Here is a 9173-nt window from a genome sequence, read left to right on the forward strand (position 1 = left end):
ATCACATCCAGAAGGAGGGAAAACTAGGTTGAAATCAGCCACTCATCTTGGCTATAACAAGGGTATGTTTAAACAGTTTTGTGGTTTCAACAATATCAATAGTTTTGCCTGTATTTGGACACGGTTTTGGAGTGGTCTTGTCTTTGGATTAATCCATCATAGTCACAAATTGTCCTTGTCTGATATTGATATTCTCTGAAATTATGTTACAGAGGAGAACATCAAGGCCTAGCTCTGAGTGCCATGCCAGCCCCTGGCTGTCAAAGACAGATTTTCTCTTTTCTAAGATAAATTAAAATGAAACCAGGTAAGGGAGATCAAAGAGGAGTAAAGAATAGAAAACTGTGTTAAAATAGAAAGAATGATGAGTGTACAAAATGTGTACCATCAGATTAGTCAGGGTTCTCCAAAGAAACAGAACCAATATAGAAAGAATATAGAGAGTATATAGAGAACTGTTTTATGAAATTGGCTTTCTCTAATATGGAGGCTGTCTAGTCCCAAATCTTCAGGGTGAGCTGGTAGGTTGGAGATCAGGGAAGAACCAATGTTGCAGTTCAAGTTCATCTTCTGACAGAATTCTCTCTTTCAGGGGAGGTCAACCTTTTGTTCTACTCAGGTCTCTACTGATTGGAGGATGCCTGCCCATGTTAAGGAAGGCAAGCTGTTTTACTCAAAGTTTAATTTAAATGTTAATCTTGTCCAAAATACTCTCACAGAAATATCCAGTATGTTTGATCACATATCTGGGCAATGTGGATCAAGCCAGTTGATACAAAATTAACCTTCATAACCACGAAATGTTATACACGTACTAGAAAAGGAAAATAAGCAGTTATGTGTCTGATAGCATCCGAAAACTAGTGGCTCTGGAGAAGCACAATCCTTCCTGCTACTGAGACCAGAGATATCTCCTTTTTTCTGGCTCTCATAATGGATAGACAAGTCACCTGGCTGTTGGATGAGGTATCAGTCTGCATCCAAAGCAATACATCTCTGGGTATACTGCTTTGAAAATGTGCCCCACTCTGTCCTCTAACTTGTTATATTTAGTCAGATCACAACATACTTTGAGGCTGAGATTCTATAAGAGTGGGTGCTCTTGTCTGCAAGACAGCTTGCATTATCGGACTTCAGAAGTTAGTGATGAAAGGCTGCTCTCTGATGTTTTATCTTAAGCACACGAGCATGTTTGTCTGCAGGATAAGGCAAGTTTTGAAGTATAATTGGTCCTTGAATGACTTGGGGATTGGGGCACTGCCCCTACTCCCCACCCCCACACAGTCAAAAATCCATGTATAACTTTTGACTTCCTCAAAACTTAAACGACTAATAACCTCATTTTGTCTGGAAGCCTTAATGATAATTTAAACAGTCAAATAGTATATATATGTGTATTATATGTTTTATAGGTTGTATTCTTACAATAAAGTAAGCTAGGGAAAAGAAAATGTTATAAAAAAGTCATAAGGGAGAGAAAATACATTTATAGTGTTGTACTGTACTTATCCATATGGTAAGTTGACATCCGTTTGCAAGATGATTTGTCTGTCTCAAATGGTGGGCAACCGTAGCTGCAGACCTCAATCTAGGGTATATATCAAGCAGTCCAACTTTTTTTGTAATGTCTTAATTCCAGCGGCACTGGTGGCACTTTATATCAAAGTTTATGGTATTGTGCTAAACACAATGAAAAATAGGTGAGAACAGTGAGAGATCACTTTTTACTACCATGTGCAAGTTACTGGAGACAGAAACTACTCAGGTGGAGACGATTAGCATGATAGGGGATTTGAAGTGGATACTCACACTTAAGCTCACTGCAATAGCAACAAAATATGGTTATAAAATGATTACACTAGTGTAGTTATTGTTATACAGTTATGATTTAATACTGCATCTTTACATTTGTTTACATTTATCTCAACTGCCAATGGTACCCTATATGGTCTGTGTTTGTGTGTGAGTTTTGATGTATTTAACTTTTTATTATAGATATATATATATTTTATTATAGTACATGATAAAATACACTAGTATCTACACATGCTTTATGCATTCATGACATACCAACCTTTTTCTTATTTTTTTTTTTTGACATTTCTAGGCTATGTGGTTCATGAGGCTTTTCAAATTGTCCCAAACCTTCACAAAGTTTCCAAGTATATTTATTGAAAAAAATCTGCATGTAAGTGAACTCATGAAGCTGAAACCTGTGCTGTTCAAGGCTCAATTGTATATTTTGTAATTCAGATTGTGAGATTGTGAGCCAGATTGATAATATAATATTTAGATCAAATATGTGGCTCAGAAACTCACTAAAAAATGTCTGTATCTTGTAATACCCCTCAACTATTTGTAGGGAATAACTGTTTCAATAACAATGGAGAAGCATTTATGCTTGGTTGTGATGTGAGAAGCAGTCTATGCCTAGATCTTCCAATAAGAGGTCATAAACTTTTTAAAAAGCTTTTCACACATTCACTTTACTTTAGTTTTGCATTTGTGGCTAAATCTCTTGCTTTGTTCTCACATTGCCTTGTATCTATTTTTCATTCCTTTAGCTACATTTCAAACTTCTTTTAGGCAGAAGTCATGGCTTCTGTTTACTTTGTAGTGGTAGCATGGCCTACAAAAGAATTGCATAAATTGGAAGGGTGTGGCATTTACAAATATTGTTGAATGTACAAAAGGAGAAAAGAAAGTGTGAATATATTGACACATGAATAAATACCAGGTAGGGAGAAAAAGAAGTTCAACTCACCTTAGTCCAACTTAGAAAAAAAAAAAAAAGTCAGGCACAGTGGCTCATGCCAATCCCAGCACTTTGGGAGGCTGAGGTGAGTGGAACACAAGGTCAGGAGATCAAGACCATCCTGGCTAACATGGTAAAACCCTGTCTCTACTAAAAATACAAAAATTAGCCAGGCATGGTGGCACATACCTGTAGTCCCAGCTACTTGGGAGGCTGAGGAAGGAGAATTGCTTGAACCTGGGAGGCAAAAGTTGCAGTGAAACGAGATCTTGCCACCGCATTCCAGCCTGGATGACAGAGCAAGACTCCACTTCAAAGGAAAAAAAAAGTCTCTGGGAAGACTCCATTTTGTGCTCACATGTCTCTGGTTAGTATTTACAATGAAAACAGCAAGTTCCAAAGGAGCACTTTGCAATGTAATTTTTATCCAGTAACTGAATTGAGGGGATAAGACAGCACACAAGTATAAATTGATACACGTTATCTTTTCTTTTTCAATAGTGGTATCTCTGAGTTTCCTCTCTTTGGTCTTTTATTATAAGACAGTAAGAAGAATACTGAGCAAGTAATTAGAAGAGTTAGTTCTGTGTTCTGGATCAACCGCTTATTACATCTCTAACATTCGACAAGTCACTGTGTTAAAAGATTTGGGTTCTTAATCTGAAAATGAGAGAAGTAATTCTCACTCTGCCTGTAATGCCATTGTCAAGAGATGTGATGAATATAATGGGCATCTATATGCAATAAAGTCCTAAAAAGTGATTTAAATTGTATTTGTGACTGTCTCAGCTCTGCAGGAACAATAATTTCTTATCTGTTCATCTTGTGCCTGCGACTTTGTTTAAATGTGAGTTTCCTGGGGTCCTCCTGAGACTATAAATGTCAGATGCACTAAAGAATGGAGGCAATTTTCCCGATAATTTAGAATACCAGAACACTGTGTGGAGTATCCAAGAGACTGGGAGTGAATAATATTAGCGAGGAATCCAAGAGCAAGACCATGTAGGATCTGGTAGGCCATGCTAAGGACTTTGAAATTTATCCTGAGTTAGATGGAGAGTCTTTGGGAGTGTTGACAGCAGAGGGTGACACGATGGGATTTCTGTTTGAAAGGATAACTCTGGAGAATGTGCAGCTAGCCTCCAAAGATGGAGCCCAAAGGCCCACACTCTTCAGAAGCCATATTTTTCTCAAGTCCTCTCCTACCACCCTGAGTCTGGGCTGGCCTTTGACATATGTTACCCAATAAGTATGACAGAAGAGATGTTGTGCTCATTACACATCTAGAATTTATGAGGACTGTTCCCTTCTGCTTCCTCTTTCTTGAACCACTCACTTTGGGAGTCTTTAGCTACCATGGAAGAAGCCTGGTTACTCTGCTGAAAGATCACACAGGGAGGACAGGCCCTGAGATTCCATAAGAGAGGGAGGTCCAGCTTTCTCACTGCCCAAGTCACTCTCTACCTCCAACTGTGTTAAAGACAAGAGAGAGCAGCCAAATAATCACTCAGCCAAGCCCAGTCCACACACAGAACCATGAAAAACAATAAAATCGTTGTTTTCAAGTTACTTGGCCCTAATGAAGTTTGTCACATTGCAATAGATAACCAGACTACGAATGTAGAAAGGCGAAAGAAGAAACAGACAGATGACTTACAGGCTTATTCAGTTTCCAGGTGAAAGGTAATGACTGAGCTCTCAGACTGAGTTCTAGAGGTAAGAAGAAGTTAGAGATGACATGGTCTGTTAATGGATTGCTGGTGGGGTTTGGGATAAAGAGGAGAATCAAAAGTTACTCTATATTTGTTGGCTGGAGCAACTAGGATAACAGTGCTACTACTTAGACTTGAAAAAAAAAACCTTAGGGGCTTCTGGCGCTGCAGCGGTCCGAGCTGAAGACAGCCACAGTTGTGTCTCCGATTTCTCAGCTGCTGGGTCAGTCCCACCCACAGCTGGGGCGGCCTATGTTGAGTGCTGCCCATGGTGGAGAAGGCTCAGCTCACATGTGAAGGACGCTCATCTTCTTTGTCGTGTTCCCTGGGGTGGGAGTTAGTATGCTGAATGTATTCCTGAAGTCACACCACAAAGAGCAGGAAAGACTTGAGTTCATCTCCAGCCCCCATCTCCACATTAGGACCAAGCCATTTCCCTAGGGAGAGGGTAACCATACTCTATTCCATAACCCTCATGTGAATCCACTTCCAACTGGCTATGAAGATGAATAAAGAGAGTCTAGACCACTACCCAGGCACCGGGGACCACAGCACTGGTTTGGACCATTACTCTGCACACAGACCAGAAAAAGTATATGGGAACTTAAGCTCACCTTCTTTAGCCGTATCGAGTGATGACTGGTATACTGATCTTCCATCCCTTTGCTTGTGGCAGGAGATGGCTTAAATAAATAACTTAAACTTTAAAAGAAAAAAACAACCTTAGGGAAGAACAGATTTTAGAAGGGCAAACAGAAGTTTAGCTATTAGCTGTCACTATTAATATGACTATTAGATATTGATAGATACCACAGGGCATGCTAGAGCTGAGTTCTAATTATTGGAGTAACTAATTTATGGATGATATTAACACGTGGTTCTGTGAGAGATCACTTGGAGAAGAATTGCTGTTAGAGATTAGACATGGTCCAAGATGTAGCCCTAGACTATGCCAATATTTAGAAGTCTGGAACACGTACAGCATCCAGAAAAAAGGGGGAGGATGAGAAGAAATGGTCAGTGAGAGTGAAAGATAATCCAAAAAGTATGTTTTCTTGTCCCCATATCCAAGTGAACAGGTGTTTCAAAGAAGTAAGTGTGAACAGTTGAGTTAAATACTGCTGAGAGATCACGGAAGAAGAGGGCTAACCATGACTATTGGATGTGACATATGAATGTCATTATTGATCAAGAAAAAGATTAGCTTCAGTGGAGTGGTGAGGATAAAAGCTTGAACTGATGAGTTCAAGAGAGAGTGGGTGATTAAAAATAGTGGAATCGATGAGGCTAAAAATAATTTTATTTTATTTTTCTATAAAAGGGAGCAAGAAATGTGTGCAAAGCTGGTGGTATGAGGGCTGCAAGAGGGTTTTTAAAAGGTGGGAGTTGTCACATGATTGCTGTCATTAGAATGCTCCAGTGAACAGAGAGAACTTGATCCCAGGGGACATGGTCTTGGTAATCTCAGGAGCAAGTTTCTGAGTAAGTGAGCAAGGCTGGGATCCAGGACACAGGTGGGGAATTGACTTCATCTAGGAGAAAGGCTGTTCCTCCATAATAGAGGAGAGTTGTGGTACACATGAGCACAGATGCTTGATCTTGGTGGACTTGGTGGACTAGGAGGAGGAGGATGTCTTCTGAGTGCTTCTGCTTTTGCTGCTAGAACATTTGGAGAGGAGATGTTGGAGTACTGAGGAGAAAAAAATATCATGAAATAGTCATCGGGGTAGAGTGAATGGGCTAGACATTCAGAAGCATACCTGCAGTTCTGAGTTTCTGTTTCTCCACAGAAGAGTGATTTCATCTCGATCCTCTGTCCTGTTGCTACATGGTCTGCTGATGTGTCCAAAAGTCATGTTGAAATTGTTCTGAACTGATGTTGCCATAGAGCTCATGTATATAGGCTTAGTGAATTGCCCCAAATTTCATATATGTTGGGGACAGATTCAGGATTGGTGTGCCGCTCTATGGGACACTGATCAGGACATTCTATTAGACTCTATATAGGCAGAATGCTGAAGGACCTTTGCCAGTTATTGTGAAAATTTTAGCAGCATTACCATATAGAATATTGCCAAAAATACGAGTCCATGCTGAAAATAGAAGATATGTTTGCTCTGTTTATGTCTGCTGAGTGTTGAAGCCATTCAGCTGGCCTCGAGTGGTTCCTTGTGCTTCAGGTAACTGTGAATTATTATCATGGTGTTATTCTATCTTGCTGCTTCAGCATTCTTGATAACACATTTTCATCCATCAACAAAGGTAGGTTTTTCTCCTTGGTTATTTTTTTTTCCTGGCTTATTCTTTGCTTATCAAAGAATAACCATAGAACCCCAAGAAAGCCTTAAATTCCTGAATAGCATGAGTTTTGAGTAGTGTTCAGAAAAACCTGGAGTCTTATGTTTCTGTCTTCCCTAAGAACAATTTACACACACACACACCCTTGTGAGTCTTTCTAGTAGCCACTAATTTTTTAAAAGACAAAGATTCAATTATTCAAACAGTTAAATTTAAAAAACACTTCCAGCAGAACTTGTCTAAGCTTAAAAATACACAGTTTACTGTAGATTTTTTAATAAATAGAACTATCTAGCACTATGGAAGAGATAGAGACAGTCTAGTGATAGAATCCCTGGATAAGTAAGAGGGTCATATGATTTGTCTTTCCCAGTGCCAAAAAAAAAAACCCATCATGACCATCTATTTTTGAGCCACAAGTTAGGTAAAACCATGGTTGTATGAAACAAAGTCTTACTAGCTAGAACAATTAAGTATTCACGGGTCATGAAACACATTGACACAAAGAATGTAATTATAAAAGATAAGTTTTTAGCTGGGTGTGGTAGCTTATACCTATAATTTTAAGGAATTGGAAGGCTGAATGGAGAGGATCACTTGGGGCCAGTAGTTCATGACCAGCTTGGGCAGCATAGAGAGATCCCTGTCTCTAAAAAAGTTAAAAAATTAGGTGTGGTGGCACACACCTGTAGCCTCAGCTACTTGGAAGGTTGTGGTGGGAGGACCACTTGAAACCAGGAATTCGAGGCTGCAGTGAGCTATGATCATATCACTGCATACCAGCCTGGGTGACAGAGCTAGACACTGTCTCTAAAAAAGATAAAATTTTGGTGCTAGCTCAGAAACGCTCTGAGCACTCGAATGTTAAATAAAATCCTTTGGTCAATTTCAGAATGTCATTTTCTCCACTTCAGTATATTTGCAATTTTAGACCAAATGTAGGACTTTTCACTTGGGGATAAAAACCTCTGGCTTTGAGTCACTGAACTGTCTAATAGAATAAGCAGTAGAAGCATTCAGCAGTGATAATGGGCAGACAACTTAAACATGCTCTTTAGCGTCCTCAGCTTCTCTAGGGAATAAATATTTCATTCTGTGGAACGAGAATCAGCTTTTGAAGTAACAGTGATAGCACCAGAATTTTTTCAGCTCTATAACTCTAGAGACACTACCTAGTCTAAGTAATTGAACTTTCGAAAATGGGGCTAGGCTGAGGTTTAGATTCAGATGAACGCCTGACAGAAAATTATTTGGGCCTGTAATAAATGGATGTGATGGGGCATAGCAAATGCCAATTATTCTGAGAACCCTTGGCTAAGATAGAGGGAGTATATGTTCTATCCCCTGTCCCCAGAGCCTGGAGGGTGCCTGAGGATGCTTGCCACACAGAATATAAGAGGGATAACTCAAGCTTCCGATATAAACACTGAGGATTAGAATTGTAACTACAGCTGGATTAAGCAGTGTTAAAGTCCCTTGGTTTTCATTCTTACCAGTAAAGTGAAGCCACATGATATTAATTTGCATTTTAATTGTCTTCGAATGTTTCATGTTTCCTCTAATTGAAATATAAAATGATGTAATTTTGGGCGTTTTTCTGACCTACTGATCCTAGGGATGAAGGAGGGACTCTGGCACTTTACTGATAGTCAAGCTTTCTTAGGATACACATACCAGAATGTTTTGAGCTTAGAAGCAGAGTAGGAAGAAGGCCATTAGAATAAACAACTGCTAGTAAAGGGTCAAAGCAATGCTTGCAATAAGGGGAAAGTATTTGTTCTCTTTCATATACATATATGTGTTTTATCAGAAGATACAGTGAGACTGCTTCTGATTCCATTCTGTCTACAACAGGATATAAATACAAATCTACAATTTTAAAAACTAAAGTGAGTTAATTTCTACAGAACCAAAAAGTCTGCAATTACTAAATAGTGGTCCTGGCAATTATTATACCTCTTACTTGAGGGGTTTAGATAAGTAATATCTAGAAGTGACTAATGTAATTCTAATCTTAAGGTCCATGGGAAATATTTTATAGAGAAAAGACCAACAATAATAACAAACTTACTTCTAGAAAAAGAATGCCATTTTTAGATGATTCAATAAATCCAGCTCCTCAAATGCTCCCTTCTCTCCCATAAATGGCTATATGAAAGGTAAACAATTAAACATAAAGCAAAAACACAGCAGCCAGGTATTTTTACTTACTTGACTCCTAGCAGTTGGGTTCAGGTAAGGTCTTGGGTTTTCTTGGAGTCTAGGCAAAGAGAACTGTGCAGAGCTTTTGCTGCATTTCTTGGAGTTCTTGGATGAATTCGGGGAAGTAGCAGACTGGGAAGAGTTTTCCATCCACTGAGTGTGTTGAGTCTCCCTGATCATCCAGAGAGTAAGAAGGAACTGAGGTG

General features: G+C 39.2%; 1 pseudogene; it reads left to right on the forward strand.

Moving 5' to 3' along the window:
• Positions 1 to 4671: 4671 nt before the first annotated feature.
• Positions 4672 to 4980, forward strand: LOC105717995 (cytochrome c oxidase subunit 6A1, mitochondrial-like; annotated as a pseudogene).
• The last annotated feature ends 4193 nt before the right edge of the window (positions 4981 to 9173 follow it).

This window comes from Aotus nancymaae, unplaced genomic scaffold (genome assembly GCF_030222135.1).
Source record: "Aotus nancymaae isolate 86718 unplaced genomic scaffold, 86718_ANA_hifiasm-v0.15.2.pri h1tg000040l, whole genome shotgun sequence".
NCBI classification, from domain to species: domain Eukaryota; kingdom Metazoa; phylum Chordata; class Mammalia; order Primates; family Aotidae; genus Aotus; species Aotus nancymaae.